Source organism: Cibotium barometz, chromosome 36 (genome assembly GCF_041138505.1).
Source record: "Cibotium barometz isolate CiBa-2024 chromosome 36, ASM4113850v1, whole genome shotgun sequence".
Classification (NCBI taxonomy): domain Eukaryota; kingdom Viridiplantae; phylum Streptophyta; class Polypodiopsida; order Cyatheales; family Cibotiaceae; genus Cibotium; species Cibotium barometz.
In genome coordinates, this window is record NC_141081.1 from 11,456,895 (window position 1) to 11,476,214 (window position 19,320).

Genomic DNA, 19,320 nt, shown 5'->3' on the forward strand with positions numbered 1-19,320 from the left:
GTAGACGAAGCAAAAGTCATTGAGCCTGAGCAGATCCTTCTTCATTGTTGGAAGCATGGTTTCCGGTTGAAGACTCCGTCAATTCTACACGAAGTTCCGAGATCGAGGTATCCACGAAGCTGTTTGGCTAGACGAGGAAGGAGCCTTAGAGTTTGCATCAGGACATGTGTGCATTTTTGCATAGCATTCATCCCATATGCATTTAAGCCATCTACACCATTGCAGAAGCCTCAAAACATTATCTGGTAAATTTTCCATATTTTATAGTATTTATTTAGCATTTTTCCAGCATTTGATACTATCATTACTTTATTTATCCATATAGCAAGTCGTGTAGCACTTTATGCTACAGCTGGCCAGCATTAGTTGCCAGTCGACCAGCACTTGTATATATAGATAGCCTTCAATAGCATTCATATTTCATCTAACTCAGCATTCAGCAATAGGCACATCAGCGTTTCAGTCTACAGCCCAAAGTTCACATTTGTCTCTTCAGCGTTTTGGAGCAGTTTTCATCCTACAGCCATAGGAGCATCAACGCTTGAGCTTTCAGCCCTCCATCAGTAAAAAGCAGCAGCACACAGCATTCAGCCATCAGGGAATCCTGCATTTTCTACATACAGAGTTTTCAGCATTCATCTCTTCATCGTTTTGCTACAGCCATCCGGTGAAGCTAAAACGCATGCAGTCATTCATTTACAGCATTCATACACAGCCTAGAAACAGTCCCAAACAGCCCATATCTCAGCCTCAGATTTACAGCCTTCCTACATTCCATTGGGAAGAGTGCATAGGCTTGAGATCGGTCATCATTGGTGCTTCTACAGCCGTGTATAGTTCAGCCCGACTCTTGGTCTTTTAGAGATCTTGCGTTTGGCTTATCTATAGTCCAAAGTCAGTCCAAAGTCATTCTCTTCAAAGTAATAAAGCAAATACTCCTAGCAATAGGAGGGGGCCCTTCAATGGGTAATTCGAGACCCAATCTAGTGTACTGTTCTCTCTCTCTCTCTCTCTCTCTCTCTCTCTCTCTCTCTCTAAATCTCTTAAAGTTTGAAGTGATAAAAGTGGATTGCTAAACTCACGAAACTCAGGATAAAGAAGGCGGTGTGAGACTTGTGTGATAGGATCCTTAATTACGAATACTTCCGCTGCATGTTACACTATCCTCTCCCATTTCAGGATGAGATACTAGACCAGGTTGGAGGGCATGATAGATATTCAGTTTGTGATGGGTTTAGGGGGTGTTTTGTTACATGGTTATGCCTTTTGGGCTTGTTAATGCATATGCCAGTTTTCAAAGCTGGGTGGATAGGGTTTTTGGCCCATATCTTGGCTTCTTTGTTAGAATTTTTATGGATATTTTTTGTGTTTATAGTGATAGATGGATCCATGTGGAGAGGCTAGATATGGTGTTTAAAAGGCTTGATGAAGATGGAGCCCAACTCAATCTGGCTAAGTGCAAGCTAGCAAGGGCTAGGAATCAGATAACAGTCAGCAGGAGATCAGGTAAGAGTCAGCCGGGGTCACTTTAGGTCAACAGATGATCAGAGGAGGAGTTTGGCTGAGGTGTTAGGATTGGAGATCAGGGTTGCTGAGAGTTAGATCTGACCTAGGAGGCCAAAGAGGTGATAGTCTTGCCTAGGACCGAAAGGTCTTGGGTTCAAACCCTGCTTGGACCCCTCGGCGGCACCTCTCATCCGCGCTCTCCATAAGCTTCCCTTTCAGCGTCGATCGTGTTCTGGCCGCCTTTCCCAGGAGGACTCCAGTGTAGCCCCTCCGCTCTCTGTGGTCAAGTGTGCTCGTCGCCCTCTTCAGAGGGCCGCGTAGATGATCTTGTAGCTCACGACACCAGCGTGGCTGGGACGTTGAGCGAGTTGTAATGTTAACTATTAGTAGGATCTCTCTCCTGGAAAAAAAAAAAAAAAAAAAAGATCTGACCTAGGAGGACATTTTGGTGGGTTAGATGATTCAGGTTGACAGGGTTCAGGTGTCCGACTGTATCAACAGAGGTTCAGAGGATAGTTGCAGAGCTGCTGGATGTCCTGTGCTGGATGTTTTCAGTAATTTAGATGCTATAGAGGCAGATTCTGTTTGCTCTCCCAGTGTGGGCCATTGAAAGTGACACCAAGGTAGACATAGGATGAGACAATCTCCACATGATCGATCCCCTCTATACGTAAATCTCAATCTGGATGTGAAGGGGCTGGAAGAGAGAGAGAGAGAGAGAGAGAGAGAGAGAGAGAGAGAGAGAGAGAGTATTAAGCATCTACTAAAGACCCAATGGGCCTATGAGACCAAAGTGATACAATAATGTCCATGCCATATCTCATCATGAGAGAGAGAGAGAGAGAGAGAGAGAGAGAGAGAGAGAGAGACCTATTGCCTTAAGTTTTTGAGAGATGGAGACACAAATGTATTGAGCATATTGATATAGCCATTCCTCTTGATTGGATCACCTCATTGGGTGGGCATTTTTTAGGACTGGGGTGCCTTTAGGTGATTGGTACTCTTTGGAGCCAAGATGGGATCACTATTTTCTACTTCTTTCAGTCATGATGGAGTTTAGTGCACTCAGCTGATAGAGGGTAGCTTTGGGAGACACTGGTTTATTGAGCCCACTCATGAGTGTGTTATATGTGATTCTTATAGTTTTATAGTGGTTTCTCGATCCATTATTGTTATTGGGATCTGGGAGAGCGGGAGTGGATTGATGCAAATAATTCCATGAAGAGCTTTCCCTATTTTGTGGCAGTTTCAGGAGAGACATGGTCTATAGTCTATACTTGGTCCACTGGTTCTTTGAGGGAAGGGATTCAAACCTTGTCCTTAAGGTTGGTTCTGTCGGAATGCACAACGGAAATATGAGACAACTGCTGTAGATAACAAAATGCAGAAGAGAGAGAGAGAGAGAGAGAGAGAGAGAGAGAGAGAGAAGCTGTATAAACTCTGCTCTATACACAGGATCCGGTACAAAAATGAGTGTGGGACCATGGGTGGTATTTATCCCACCCACTAGTGGTGGTCGGCCAGCCTAAAGGCAGCCGACAACAGTTTTGCATGTCCACGACCAGAAAAAAATATCCAGTCGGCCTGCATAAACCATTCGGCCAGAAGAGTAGGAGTCGGCCAGCACACTACTGCTCCACGACCATAAAAAACAGGGAAAAAAACACAGAAAACTGGGGAAAAATGGAGAGAACTCCTGGGCGGGCACACCCACAACAGAGGCCCTCGGTGAGTACTATGGTACAGACAGGAGATGACTGCTAACACCCCCTCTTAGCTGGGAACCAAACCTGGAGTGTTGCCGGAGCATAGCCTGAGGTAGAGACTTTGTGAAGAGGTCTGCCGCATTGTCCTCCGTCGAACAATAAACAAGCAAGATGTCACCAGCCAAAATCTTCTCATGAACAAAGTGATATTGTATCTCTTCGTGCTTGGTCCGGGCATGGAAGACTAGGTTCCGAGCAATAGCTATACAGCTCTGGTTATCGCACTGGATGACCGTGGATTCCTACTGTGGAAACCCAATCTCGCCAAGCAACCTCCATAGCCACACAACCTCGCAAGCAGCACCACAAGCAGCCCGATACTTTGCCTCTGTAGACGACAAGGCAATAGTTGGCTGCCTCTTGTTGCTCCATGAAATAGCTCCTGAGCCAAGGGTAAATCCGTAGCCTGATGTAGATCTCCTCGTGTCTGGATCTCCTCCCCAATCTGAGTCACTCCAACCTTGGAGTGTGACTCCATCTGTCATTCCCTCTCTAGTGTCATAGATAGAAGAGTCCAAGATCCTTCGTACCCTGCAAATATCACATCATCTGCAATCCTGCGTCCCAATGAGTCTTCAAAGGAGTCTGCATGAATGAGCTCAACAACCCCATGGGAAAGCTCAAGTCCAATCTGGTGTTCAGCAACCAAATCAATGAACCAACGAGCTTCCAATACACAGAGGCATCAACGTGCTCACAAGGATCATTAATTGTAAGCTTGGTGTTCGGGTCCATCAGTGAAGTAATAGGCTTGCAGTTCTCCATCCCAAAGGCCTCATGCAACTCATGAATATACCGCTGCTGAGAAACAAAGAATCCCCTCTGGGTCTGCCAAATCTCCAATCCCAAGAAGAAACGGAGTAAGCCTAAGTCAGTCATCTCAAACTCCTTTGACAAGGCAGTCTTTGTCACTGCTATGTGCTCCACATGACGCCTGTGAGAATAAGATCATCCACATAAAGGATAATCAACGTGACCAAACCACGTTCCCGAAAGAGATACAAGTTAGGATCTGCAACAACTGATCTCTAAAATCCTGTCTATAGAAAGAAGGAATCAATCTTCTGATTCCAAGCCCTCGGAGCCTGCTTAAGACCATACAAGGTCTTCTGCAATCTGTAAACCATCCCCTTTGATCCCGGAACCTCAAAGCCTGGAGGCTGCTCAACATACACCTCCTCCTGCAAGTCACCATTAACGAATGCAGATTTGACATCCATCTGATATACGGGCCACCATTGAGAAGAGGCAAGGGCAAGAACAATTTGAATCGTGGTCATCCTCACTATCGGTGCAAAGGTATCCTCATAGTCGATGCCAGGCCGCTGAGCCTAACCCTTAGCCACAAGTCTGGCTTTGTGCTTGTCCACCGACCCATCAGACGTATACTTGGTCTTAAAGAACCATTTGACACCAATAACTGACTGCTTTGACGGCCTCGGAACCAACTCCCAGGTTTTATTCTTCTCTATGGCATCTAGTTCCACTTGCATGGCTTTCCTCCAAGTCTCTTGATAAAGAGCTTCCTTCACACAAGTGGGCTCTTTGTCCCGAATGATATAAGACATCAAAGCACAGTTTACCTGTAAGAGCTCCGCTGAATGACTTTTTTTTTTTTTCCATGAAAAGATCCTTTCATTAGTTATAAAAAAAGCCCGATGGACTACAAACCCTCTCCTGCTCATAAGAAGGCAGACCAGAGATCAATCAAGGCAGCTAGGGAGACTCTCCCTAGGTGCAAAAAAGTACAAAAAAACTAAGAGGCTATATCATACAATAGGAGGGGGGAAAATCCAAACAGGTGGTGTGTAGTGCCAGCGGGGGGTACCCGCGTGTAGAGTATAGAAAGGGCCGCTGCGCCAAGTGGTGTGGAAAGCCTGGCGTCGCAAGATCGCTCGATCCGAGTCGCCCCGGATGTGGTCATACTGTCCTCGCAGGGTGTGAATCAGCTCCTGCCAGATAGCCCGAACAGTCTCTGCTGGTGGCTCCAGTCTCCCCTTAAAAGCCCTGAAACAACAGGCTCTCCAGGTGAACCATATGGTGAGGCTGCTGAGGAGCTCCCATCATAAATCCCTCTCCTGTGTCCAGCTGGCTGTTGAGAAATCCGGTGAAGGAACAAGGCAAGCCTGGCCCCCAATGAATCTGATGGCCTGGCTGGCCTGCTCCGTCTTGTATCCCATAGCTAGCCCTGACGAAGTCGACCAAGCAGCGGCTCCCCACGTATACATTCCCTCTGGAGAGAGGGGGACCAAAATGCGCAGAATCCTCAGCCAAATCTGCTACGCCTGTGGATAGTCCCATAGGCAATGTCGCTGTGTCTCCAATGGGTGGCCGCATCGGACGCAGGCCGGCGGAAGGCCACTGTAGACAAGCCAGGTGCCAACTGCAGAGCCCCTGTGGGCAACCAACCACTGGAAAGCCAAGATCCTGCGTGCCTGTTTGCTAGCCCAGAGCTTGGTCCAAAAATCCTCCAGGAACTCCTGTGAGAGTCCTTGTAGCCGCCAATGCTCTGATGCAACTGGAGAGACCATCCTCCTCACAGTCAAAATATGCCTTCCCAACCGAACAGTGTACTGGAAAAAGGTGATCTCTATGGCCTCGGGGGACGCATAAGGATCATGCCACTCGTACTTGCCAAGGTCCCACTGGAGTGGGCCAAGGGGCACGCAGCATATGCCCATATGCGCCAATCAGAGTCCACATCTGCAGGGTCTGGATCAATATGCCACTTTCGAGAAGCGGCGGCCACTACCCGTATCCTGTGAAAGATGCACTCTGCAACCAAAGGCGACTCCGCCTCCACTCTCTGAAGTCTGCCCTCATCCTGTATCTCATAGTAGAGGTATCTACCATCCTCAGTGCAAGCTCTGACAGCAATCAGGATCTCCAACTGTGTAAAGGCTCCCATCCACCGTGGGGCCACTGGCTCGAAAGGCGTGAACCACTCCTCAGTGAGTGCCTCCTGAATGTCATCCCTCATAATCAGCCCCTCATAATCAGCCCCACTCTGAAGTGACTCAGCCTCTCCGCCTGGATCTCCTCCGGGAGACTGCAAAAGGCCTGCCAATCTCCAAAACTGCGTGTTGGGCTTGCCGCCAATGGTCCCCAGGCTAGACGAGGCCGAGAACCCAGCATATGACCCTGCTCTATGCGTACTGCGGGGCTCCAGATGAGCGGCTGTCTGGCCCGCTCCTCATCACAAGTGGGAAGTCTCTGAGAAAGCCCCGGTCTCAGCAACTCCCAAGCTCGCACAGGATGCTCAAGGCAAATCTGTCCTCCCATCCTCTACTGAGGCCTGTCCTCCTCATCTCTATGAAGATCCACCGTATCTTTGGTGCCCAAGTGCCCCCTGCTGGGGGAGCTCTAGCCTACAGCCCGCTGAAAAAGAAACTCCTTCCAAGGCTCAGCGCGCCTGGAAGCAGCCCCCGAACAATAAGCTTCCCCAACAAGGCTCTACTCTGATCAGCTGGATCTATAATGCCCAAGCCCCCCTGGGCCAGCGGAAGAGTAATAACTGCCCAAGCAACCTTTGCTCGGGCCGGGTGACCATCCCGCCCTGACCAAAGAAAGTTCCTGATCAGCCTCTGTACCTGGCTGATGCAAGAGCTCGAGAAAATTCAGCAAGACGTGATATACCACATAGTCGCTAAAAGCACCTGATTTGTCACCACCACCCTCCCAGCCAAGGAAAGCCGAGCTGTACTCCAATATAGAAGCTTCTTCCGAATGCTCAGAAGAAGCGGGGTGATCTGCTGCTCAGGTGACAAATCAAGTCCAATCTGGCATCCTAGATACCACACTGCTGTGCCAGGAGGAATCCATCTAAAACCCGGGTCTGGGCTCCATGCCGGAGCGGGAGCGCTACTAATCCAAAAAGCCACTGTCTTGCGCCAATTGATCAATGCTCCCGAAGTCACCCCAAAAACCTGTAGAGATTGCTCTGCCCTCTGTAGATTGGCCTCCTTGCCATGCAAAAACAATCCCGTGTCATCAGCAAACTCAGAATCAAGCAAGTCCTCACCCCGAACTGGAAGCTGGAGTCCTCTCAAGCCAACCTCCTCTACTGTCATATACATGCTCATAGCCTCTGCAAAGAAAAGAAAAAGGAACGGAGCGAGAGGGCATCCCTGACGGACTGATCTGGTCAGCTCAAAACTCGGCCCCCATCCTCCTACCATCAACACCTGGCTACGAGCTGTGGAATATAGAGCCGCCACTCCTCGAATCCAGTCTGGCTCAAAACCCAGGCAAAGCATAGTGCCCTCCAGAAAACCCCAATCGACTCTATCGTATGCCTTCTCAAAATCGAGAAGCATAACGACCAAGTCCTCGCCGAGAAACCTAGCTCGGGCCGTCGCCTCCCAGAAGGTGAAGATGTTGTCCGCTGAATGACTTTTGTCACGAACTCTGTGCGATCTTCGAGGTCCGTCCTCTGTGGTCCACTCGGAGGGAAGCTCCGTAACACCTGACTCCCAAAGGTTGTCTAACAACCACTTTGGTACTCGAACAGAACGTGGAGCCTCCTGCTGCTGCTGCGGGGGCTTATCTCCAGCTACGGGCTCAACCTCTACAACTGACTAAGGTTGTCTAGCTGGAACAATAGACTGGGAATCATCGTCAGACTCATCTGGTTCTCCAAGAAGTGGCGGCTCATCAATAGTGGAAGCTGGAATATGCTCATCAAAGACAAAATCTCTATTGACAACAACCTTGTTCTGCTCCGGGTCATACAACCTGTAGCCTTTGGAAAGAGAGTTATATCCCACAAATACAAGCTTCTAGTTCGAGTCAAGCTTCTCCCTCTGCTTCTTTGGAATGTGAACACACGAAAATGGGAGACATCTTTGGTACTGAAGTCGTCGGAGATCGGTTGAGGATATGGACAGCCATAGCCACAGCCTCTCCCCAAAGTGGACAAGGAAGATCACGATGCTCCAGCATCGTCCTCGCCATCTCCACCACAATCTGATTCTTTCGCTCAACCACTCCATTCTCCGAAGATGAACCTGTATCGGCCAGTTCCCGCTTGATGCCATGTTCCGCACAAAACCGCACAAACGCATTAGAAGAGAATTCTCCTTCTTTGTCAGCTCGAGGAGTCTTTATCTGCAATCCAGACTCCTTCTCCACCATAACATGCCACTCTTTGAACCGAGCAAAAGCTTGGTCCTTATGGGAAAGGAAATAAACCCATGTAAATCTGCTACAATCATCAACAAGCAGCATAAAGTACAAAGAACCTCCCAAGGATGGGGTCTGCATAGGTCCACACAAGTCAGTGTGTACCAACTTCAAAGGTTTCAAAGCCCGCCTAGTAGCCTGCTTCGGAAAAGATTCCTTGTGCTGCTTACCACGAATGCAAGAACCATAGTTTTTTTCCAATGCGTGCGTTTCACATTCCATACTCCTGCCCACGTCCGCGTCCGTACACATCCGTTTGGATATTCCGTACGGTGCCCTAAATGTTGGGTCTTTTGGGTTTTTAGTCTGCCTGGCGCCGACAACGATTTGATGCTTCCCCTGCGCGGCTGCTGTTGCGTGTACCCGACAGTGGACTATTGTGACCTGTCGCCTCAGGCCTGTACCCGGTTGCTGTCGCTTGTACCCAAGGGCCAACGTCCAAGTCTCAAGACACGACTCACGAGTCACGACTCGCCTTCAGGAGTTAGGACCCGTCACCCGTGACCTAGCCTCCAGGTACACTTGGCAGTGGGCACAGCTTAGTAAGTTAGTAACTTACCTGTAAGTTACATCTGCGCCCCCTTCTAGACTGTATGAGACTCTCGACTGTCAAGTTTATGCATTTTTTGCCTTCTATCTGCGCCCCCTTCTAGACTTCTAGTATGATAGTATCTGCCGCTTGCGCCCCCTTGAACCTTCTAAGTTCTATCACTATGTACTATGTAGTACATTGTACAGTGTACTGTGCACACTGCACAGTACATACTGATACACTGTAGTATCATGTATGTACTATGTACAGTATACTACATAGTACATACTACAGCGGCCAGCCTTGCAACCTGTGCCTTTTTTCTACCTTGGTCCTTCGCTCCCCCTTCCCCCTCTCGTGAGACTTGAGCTGTGAGCAGCGACTCTGCGAGCAGTGCTGCTGGGCCATTGGGATGTGCACACTTGCAAAGTTACAACTTACAAGTTACAAGTGTGCACTGTGCACTGTGTGCCTTCCCTTTGAGGCTCTGAGCCCTCTTCAAAGTTCATACTTCAAAGTTCAAGAGTCAAGTTTGTTCAAACGTGAATTTTGTGCCCAATGTCGGCCTCTTCAACCTCTAACGAAGTTCTGTCTAAATCACCCTTTTTACAGATGGATCGATCCAAGCGTCCAAAGTGGCAATATGTGATCCAAGTAAAGGCCCTTGGGAAAAGGCAGTTCACTTGTAAATGCAAGTATTGTCCTCATCAATGGGATGGAGGTCCGCTACGCATTCGGGCACACATTTTGGGCTTGGTTGGCCATGGTGTGGGGCCTTGCGCAAATGTATCAGAAGAGGTTAAAGATGTTTGCAGGAGGTTGCATGCAGACAGTCATAGCGGTGTTCATGGCAAAGAGGCTTTTGTGGATGCTTTGGTGGATGATATGGGTGGAGATGTATCTCAGGGTGTAGGGTCCGCATCAATGGGCACACAGGGAAGTGCACAAGTTAGCGGTAGTGCAAATGTTGGGTCATCATGTAAGAAGAGAAAGATGTCTAAAGGGAAGGGGGAGTTGGCAAATGCATGGAATGTACAAGCAAGAAAGCAAGCAACCATTGCAGTGCGCAGATTCTTTTATGCAGAGGACATTCCCCATTGGAAAGTGAGGAGTTCTTACTTTTTGGAGATGGTGAAGGCAATTGGACATGCTAGTCCTTATGTGCCTCCATCTTACCATTGCTTGCGCACCACTGAGTTAGTGGATGAGGTCAAATGCATTGATCATGGGATCATGGGTGTGCGCGAGAAATGGAAAAAATATGGATGCACCATTGTTTTTGATGGATGGTCAGACACTAGGTGCAGGCCTATCATAAATTTTCTTGCATGCTCCATTCATGGCACTGTATTTTTGAAATCTGTGGACACATCTGGGGAGTTCAAGTCTGGGGAGTTTATTTTTCAGCATTTAAAGCAGATTATCATTGAGGTTGGCCTAGCAAATGTTGTGCAGGTATGCATGGATAATGCGTCGAATTGCGTTCGGGCTGGGGAATTGGTTGAGCAGGAGTGGCTGACCATTTTCTACACTAGATGTGCATGCCATTGCTTGGACCTCTTGTTTGAGGACATTGGCAAAATTTCTTGGGTTGCAAAAGTGCTAAACCAAGCAACTCAGGTTATCACATTTGTCACAAGGAAGTCCACAGTGTTGGCATTGTTTAGAAAACTCAGCAAGAAGGACTTGGTGAAGCCTTCTGCAACTCAGTTTGCCTACTTTTTTATTATGCTGGTTACTCTCTTGGATGAGAGATGTATGCAGGGTGTGCGCAAGCTAATGATTGATGATAAATTTGTAAAAATGAAGGCATCAAAGACCCCTCAGGCAATTGAGGTTTCAGACATTGTGTTCTCTGCATCTTTTTGGCAAGAGGCAAGAACCACTGTCAAGATATGTGCTCCCATTTTGAAGATTCTCTGCTTGGCTGACAGGGAAGGAACCACCATGGGCCTCATGTATGAGCTTATAGATCGTATGGTAGAGCAAGTGCAAAACATGCAAGGCATTGAGGCCAATAAGATAAAAGAGATCAAAGATCTATGCATTGGTAGATGGGGAATGATGCACACACCATTGCATGCTATGGGCTATATCTTGCACACTGTATGGAAAGAAAAAGAGCAAGATAGTGACTCAGAGGTGCATGATAAATGGATGACATTGTTGGAAAAATACACTAAGGGTGATTTGGCCTTGCAAGGAGATCTCATTGATGAGCTAGACGAGTATAAGCGAGAAAGCGGTACATTTGCTCGTCCCATTGCAAAAGATGAGAAAAGAATGCAAGAGGGTGTGAAATGGTGGGAGACATTTGGGGCTTGTACACCCAAATTACAAGCTCTTGCACTTAGGGTGCTTTCTCAAGGCACATGTGCCTCCCCATGTGAAAGAAATTGGAGCACATTTTCTCTCATTCATACTAAGAGAAGAAACAGGCTTCTTCCTTCTCATACGGAGAAGCTTGTTTTCATACACAAACTTGAGGCTTATCTCCAAGATCAAAGAAAGAGGCTATGAGAGAATGGAGATCACATTGGATATGCTTAACAAAGAAAAAGATGAGGAGCGCTTGATTGCCTTGCAAGATTTGCAAGAGGCTATTGCAGAGGACGATGAGGCTTTGGAGCCTCTTTCGATTGCCCAGCCATCCTCTAGCCATGTTGGGACATCATGCTCAGTTGTTGCTACCGAGGCTTATGAGTTTGATGATGATGATGATGAGGAGGAGGAGGAGGAGGAGTATGCAGATGAGGATGAGGAGCCCATTGATCATGCTGAGGATGAGGGGAGCTTTGATGAGGCTTAAGATGTCACCAATTGGCCGACCATTTGGTCCATCTCCAGTTTTTGCGTCTCGTTCACTTGAGGCCAGGCCGGTGTCTCATGTGAAGAGGCCTGTATTTTGCTGACATGGACGGGAGCCAGACTGGTGCCACCCGTGTGTTAGCAGGATGGTGTCGTATGGACGGGAGCCAGACCAGTGCCACCCGTGTATGACCTGGACTGTGTTCGATCCATGGGACTGTCACGCCATGGAAGAGCCAATATTCGTGCCGTGTTTTACCTATGGGACTGTCACACCATAGGGAAACTCGTGCCTGGAACTGTGTCTTACCTATGGGACTGTCACTCCATAGGAAGACCAGGTTTTTATGTTTTTATGTTGTGCCAGTTTTGTGCCGACAGATATTTTGTACTTGTTCCATGAACGGGAGATATGTCCATGTTACTATTTGCACATGCACACATGATTTGCATGCTTGAAACTGTTTTCGCATGACATGTATTTGTGTGTTTGCCTGCTTGACGTGTTACTTACTGAGCGGGGACGCCTGCCAGTGAGTCGTGAAGTGCTCTGTATTCTGACGAGCTTTAGTGCATGTGAACAGGTGGTAAGTATGTCGCACATGTTGTTTTTAATATTTTATTCTAACCCCTTTGTTTTATAAGGTTAGGTGTTCACATTTATTTAAAAGTGGGCACCCCCTTTGGGCACCCACTTAGGGGCCAAGGTGGGGAGCCCCCCTTTTAAGTGAGTGTGGGGGTGGGCATGGTCACCTACCCACACTAGCCCCCCACATGCATGCGTGGAAATCTTGAGTTGTAACTTCACTTTTATTTCTATTAAAAAAAAGACTCCTTCTTCAAGTGTAGAATCCATCGCTTCCTTCTTACGACTCATCAACCGGCGGCCATCTCTTCCATCGTGGTGGCTGGTGGCTGTACACGCCTCAAGCGACTGCAGTACCCTCTGTTTTGCTGGCTGCGCCTACTACCCTACCAAGCGGCTGATGTACTGCTGCTCCTTCAGGCGGTTGCTACTGCTCTCAGACGTGGGCCATCTTCACAAGGCACTGCTGCGCATGTTTACCCCAGGCGGCTGCTGAATCTGCTGTGCATAGGCGGCTACTGTGCTGCAGCCGGCTGCCACCACCTGAAGGCTACCTGCCTCTGTGCTACTACAGTCGGCTGCCCCTCCACAACTCTTCTTCATGCAGACACCAAAGCTCTAAACCTCTGCCGGTAGCTGTGTATTCTCTCTCTCCTCCCTTGCAAGAGGATGTTTCTCTCTCACAGCAGGCGGCTGTGTCCTTTGTGGTGGTACTTGTCTTGGTGATTCTTCACGAGGCAACTCTTTCTTCAACAAGGGTGGTTTCATATTCTACACAAACACCACAAGTATTGGTTTTCTATCAACCATCTACAAGTAAGTGATTTTCAGATTTGAGTAAAGTATTATATGTTTAAATCTGATAAAGGATTCATCCCGCTCGGCCAACACCCGTTCGGTGCCGGGTTGTCCAAGCTGTATTGGCGAACCTCGGTCCAAAGGTGCTGAGATCGGGAGAGCCAGGCGTTAGTACGAGAGCGCCTGTTTGTGCGTGGTCTCGGAACACCAGTGAGGCGCTCTCCGCGGAGTCCAGTGAAAGCACAGGACCGTAGAGATTGGACCACACTAGTGGTCGTTCTGCTTCGAGTTTTCTTCATCGAAATCCGGGCCTATTTGTTTGGTACTGTTTTCATATGTACATGGACATTATCTGGTTCTTGGAACCCATGGAGCATTGTATTTATTAAAATACTCCCAATAAATATATCATATATTGAGGGGGGGGTCGGCCCGTTCCGGCCCCAGTGCTGGTGTACATCTTTCCATTTCATTTCATTTAAATTTCAAGTTGTTTTAAGTTGTCCATTTCATATTTGTGGTTTTAAAGTTGTGCTATTAAGCGTGTGGGTGTCCAACGGAGTCTTTCCCACTTGACGGGATCGGTTTCATTGGTATCAGAGCACGGTTGTTTCCCTCTTCCTAGTGGGGAAACGAACCTGTGTATTGGACATCCCGCTTTTAGCAAACTTTGAACACAATGGACAGCCAAGGCAACCCTTTGGAAGTGCCAAATTCGAGGGGTCCATCTAGTGCCTCTCGTGGGTCTGATGCCCTGCGAGGTAGACACAAGCCCCTTGAAAGGGTTATGGATAGTGAATCCAAGGGTCAACTGTCTCCAGGAAAGACAGTTATGCTTGAACAAGAGCCTGAAGCTACGAGGGCTGAAATGGAACATATGAGAAAACTTTTGCAGGCTCAAGAGCAAGAGTTAAAGTTTTTACATGAAGATCCCCATCGGCAAAGTGCTATTGAAGCCAGGAAGGCTGATGCTATGGTTGATGTAACTTTTGAATCAATGGCTCGTGAAGTGGGCAAGAAACCAAGGGAGTTGGCACTTGCCTATCTCCTTCGCAAAGGTGATATCAAAGAGGGGGATGACGGAGAGCTGAAATTCAGAAATCCACCTCGTTTGAAGCATGGAGATCCCGCATCCCAGAGGCTGAAATCTTTTATGCAAAAGGAAGAGGTGACTGTCACCTCTCGACATGCATCCTCTCCCCAAGGCACTAAGCTTGACAGATATATGTATGCCAGTGCTCATGGAGGGCATGAAAGTCACATGCATGCAAGATATGTATCTCATAGTGACAGGTCTACTTCCAGAAAAATTTTGCCTTCTGAGTTGTCTCATGGTGATAAATCTGTCAAATTTGATGTCTTTCATGGTGAACATGATGCTTCTAAGGTGTTAGCATTTGTGGCACAGTTCGACATTGCTTTTAGCGATGAGGATTTCACAGAAAAATCAAAGGTGCGCCATGCTAGCATGTTTTTGAAAGGGACTGCTGCCCATTGGTGGATCACTGAAAAGATCACCAAGGATCCCATTTCTACTTGGAAGGAATTCAAAGATAGATTTTATGCTCAGTTCTTGCCACCCAACGCGGAGCAAACTCTCACTCAAAAGTGGGACAGGCAGGAACAAAAAGATAATGAAAGTGTGCAACAGTATGTTAACAAATTTTGGAAAGTGTTGCTGGAAGTGACTCCCTTCATGCTAATCTCTGAGGATGAAAGAAAGAGGAAGTTTCGTTCTGGATTGCAACCTGCTTATAGATCGGGTATTGAATTGCACCCAAAACATACGTTGCAACAACTCACAGCTTCTGCTCTTGCTACGGAGCAATTGGTACTCAAGATCAAGCAGGATCAAGGAGGTTCCAAGGGGAAGGACAAGGCTGTCCCAAATCAGCAAAAGGGTGGACAGCCACCTAAAAAGAACTTCCGGGAGCCCTACAAGGGTGGTAAAGCTGAAAATAACACATCAAAAGAACAGGGCCCAAGGAAGAACAAATTTGGATTAACCCCGGAGCAAAGAGAGCAATATCCTAAGGATGGAAAATGCTTTTCTTGTGGTAGCAAAGACCACATGTTTCGGCAATGCCCAGATCGCAAATCAAAGCACGAGGACAAGCACACCAAAGCAAATGTTAATGCAGTTCCTGATGTGCAAGGTAATACAGGTCATGATGCAAAAGAGCGTATGGTTTGCAAGTCATGATGCAAAAGAGCGTATGGTTTGCAAGGCTTGGGGGCAAATCAAGGATCAGCCCGCACTCTTCATGTTTGATGACTGTGCAACTGATAATTTCATCTCTATGCAAATGGCAGCTGCATTGGGTATTGAGGTTGAAAACATGGGACCTCAGATTGAAGCCGAAGCTGCATTTATTGGTAAAGAGGTGCAGGTTACCCCTTTGATAGGGAAGTTGCGTATCCATATCCAGGGCTACCTTGACAATGAGCATTTCCTAGTTGCTCCTCTGAATGGATGTGATGTATTGTTGGGCAAGCCGTGGCATCATAGGCTTGAGCCCCGCAAAGACTACAAGTCCAATATGATTTCTTTTATGTATAAAGGCCGCATGCATTTTATTGATGCTGGCAAAGAAGGGGATTCCATCCCAGTTGTATCACACATCCAAATTAATAAAGCAATGAAAAAGAGTCTTTCAGCGTACTTGGTTTTTGTGCGTGATAGTCTTGTGCCAAATCATCAAAATGTGGATGCTATGTCTAATGATAGGCTGAATTTTCTTAATGCATTCAATGACTGTTTTGCTGACTCATTGCCAGGTGAATTACCTCCCCGAAGGCCCGAAGATCACCGTATAGATCTTGTGCCAGGTAGTTCTCCACCTAACAAACCCGCATACCGAGTGAGTGCTGCACAACAAGAAGAAATTATGAAGCAGGTAAACGAGCTTTTAGAGAAAGGTTTGGTTCAGCCCAGTTCCTCACCTTACTGCTCTCCTCTGCTTCTTGTTCAAAAGAAGGACGGATCATTCCGTATGTGTGTAGACTATAGAGCTTTGAACAAGCTTACCATCAAGAACAGATTTCCTATTCCACGTATTGATGATATCTTGGATAAGCTTGATGGCTCAGCTTGCTTTAGCAGACTTGATTTGAAGAGTGGTTATCACCAGATACGCGTGGTGCCACAAGATGTCCATAAGACTGCATTCAGGACAGCCTTCGGATTATATGAATTCTTGGTAATGCCTTTTGGTCTCACCAATGCTCCTGCTACTTTTAATCGTATGATGGATAGGATATTCCGACCCCATCGCAAGTTTACAGGAGTCTTCTTTGATGATATCTTGGTTTTCTCCAAGAATGAGCAGGAACACAGAACTCATTTGGTCACAGTGTTCGAAGAGTTGCGGAAGCATAAACTTTTCGTCAATGCCAAGAAAAGTGAGTTTTTCCTTTCAGAGATTCATTATCTGGGACATATTGTATCCAAAGATGGAGTTACAATGGATCCTGCAAAGATAGAGACTATTCGGAATTGGCCCGAATTGCAAAACGTACATCAAGTACGTAGTTTTCTGGGATTATGTTCGTACTACAGGCGTTTCATAAGGCATTTTGCTATGATTGCCACTCCTCTACATGATCTCACGAAGAAGAAAACTGCTTTCAAATGGACTTCAAAGGAACAGGATGCTTTCTTGCAGCTCAAGCATGCGATCATATGTGGACCAGTATTGATTGTTCCTGACTTGCACAAGTCATTCGTGGTTGAATGTGATGCTTGTGGTGATTGCATAGGAGCTGTCCTAAATCAAGAAGGGCATGCAGTTGCATACGAGAGCCGTCGTTTGCATGATGCTGAGCTTCATATGGATATCTATGAGAAAGAGCTCTTGGCTGTAATTCACGCCTTAAAGATTTGGAAACATTACCTTCTTGGGGCTGAATTTGTAGTCAAGACAGATCATCAAAGCTTGAGATACTTTCTATCTCAAACCAAGCTTTCAGAGAAGCAGATGAGAATGGCAAATTTTCTTTCCATGTTTCATTTTCAGATTGTGCATACTCCAGGAAAGAAAAATGTGGTGGCCGATGCACTATCTAGGAGGCCTTATATTGCTGCAGTCTCAGTGGCCTCTCATGGAGACCTATCTGCTATGAGAGATTTGTATCATTTGGATGCTGATTTTTGCCATATATGGACTGATTTGATGGCTGGTCATTCACATGCCTCTTATGTTATCAACGAGGGTTATCTTATGAAGGATAATTGCCTATGTGTGGTGAAGGATTTGCGTCCAAAGGTTATGGACGAATGTCACGCTCCACCTTATGCTGGTCATAGAGGTATTATGCCTACTACTCGCATGATTCAGAGGTATTTCTTTTGGCCAAGCATGCGTAAAGACATTGAGGCTTATGTGCGTGCATGTATTACTTGCCAAAAGGTGAAATTTGACAGGCAAAAGCCTCCAGGTTTGCTTCAGCCATTGCCTATTCCCTCGCAACCTTGGGAAAGTATCACGATGGATTTTATTATGGATTTGCCTAGATCCCAGTATGGGAATGATGCTATTTGGACTATTGTGGACAGGTTTAGCAAGCAAGCTCACTTCTTGCCCGTCAAGAAAACCATAAAAGCTGATCATATGGTAAAGCTTTTTCTTGCTAATATTTTCAAGCATCATGGTATGCCTAAATCCATTGTTGGGGATAGAGATCCCAGGACTACAAGCCTATTTTGGAGGGCTTTGTTTGATAATATGGGTACTAAGCTTGAGTTTTCATCAGCTTATCATCCCCAAACGGATGGCCAAAGTGAAGCTGCAAATTCAGTCGTGTTGGATTTGTTGAAGTGTTATGTGGCAGATCAAAAGAGTGCATGGGAGAAGTATCTTCCACTTGTTGAGTTTGCCTACAACAATACGATCCATGCTTCCACCGGGAAGGCTCCGTTTGAGATTATTTATGGCAGAGTGGTCTTGCCACCCATCCTTCGTACCAAGGATGAGATTTTTGCAGCTGATGAATATGTTCGTGACTTGGATGTTGCCTTTGGTCAGGTGCGGACAGCCATTGCAAGATCTCAGGATAAGCATAAAATGGCTGCTGACAAGCATAGAAGGGACATGGAAGTCAAAGAAGGTGATTGGGTATTGCTGAAATTTGAGAAGGCTAGGCTTCGGAAGAGGCCAGGACGAGAAGGATCATATCCTAAGCTTTCTCCTCGCTATTATGGACCCTTCAAGGTGATTCACAAGATCAATGAAGTGTCCTACAGACTTGCTTTACCTAGTCATTGGAAGATTCACAATGCTTTTCATGTGAGTCTATTTCGGAAATATGTGGGGCCAGATCCTGATGAGCCTGTCATCACAGAAGATCCGCCAGAAATTGAAGAGCTTGAGGAGATCCTCCAGCCAGAACAGATTGTTTTTCACAAGGAGAGAAAGCTACCTGCAGGAAAGCTTTCCAGGAGATACCTTGTGAAGTTTAAGAATTATTTGCCTATTGATGCCAAATGGGTAAATGAGGATTATTTTGCAGATTATCCGCAATTGTTACAGGCATATCTTGAGGCTTTTCAGTTGAGGTCAACTAGAAGCCCGGGGGGATGTCACCAATTGGCCGACCATTTGGTCCATCTCCAGTTTTTGCGTCGCGTTCACTTGAGGCCAGGCCGGTGTCTCATGTGAAGAGGCCTGTATTTTGCTGACATGGACGGGAGCCAGACTGGTGCCACCCGTGTGTTAGCAGGATGGTGTCGTATGGACGGGAGCCAGACCAGTGCCACCCGTGTATGACCTGGACTGTGTTCAATCCATGGGACTGTCACGCCATGGAAGAGCCAGTATTCGTGCCGTGTTTTACCTATGGGACTGTCACACCATAGGGAAACTCGTGCCTGGAACTGTGTCTTACCTATGGGACTGTCACTCCATAGGAAGACCAGGTTTGTATGTTTTTATGTCGTGCCAGTTTTGTGCCGACAGATATTTTGTACTTGTTCCATGAACGGGAGATATGTCCATGTTACTATTTGCACATGCACACATGATTTGCATGCTTGAAACTGTTTTCGCATGACATGTATTTGTGTGTTTGCCTGCTTGACGTGTTACTTACTGAGCGGGGACGCCTGCTAGTGAGTCGTGAAGTCTGCTCTGTATTCTGACAAGCTT

The 19,320-nt window shown here is 46.9% G+C and overlaps 1 protein-coding gene and 1 pseudogene across 1 annotated transcript in view; both read left to right on the forward strand.

Moving 5' to 3' along the window:
* Window positions 1–19,320, forward strand: part of LOC147617485 (glutathione S-transferase TCHQD-like) — a 31,858-nt gene that overhangs the window by 6,234 nt on the left and 6,304 nt on the right. The gene's annotated exons all lie outside the window — the stretch shown is intronic.
* Window positions 8,154–11,794, forward strand: LOC147617486 (uncharacterized; annotated as a pseudogene).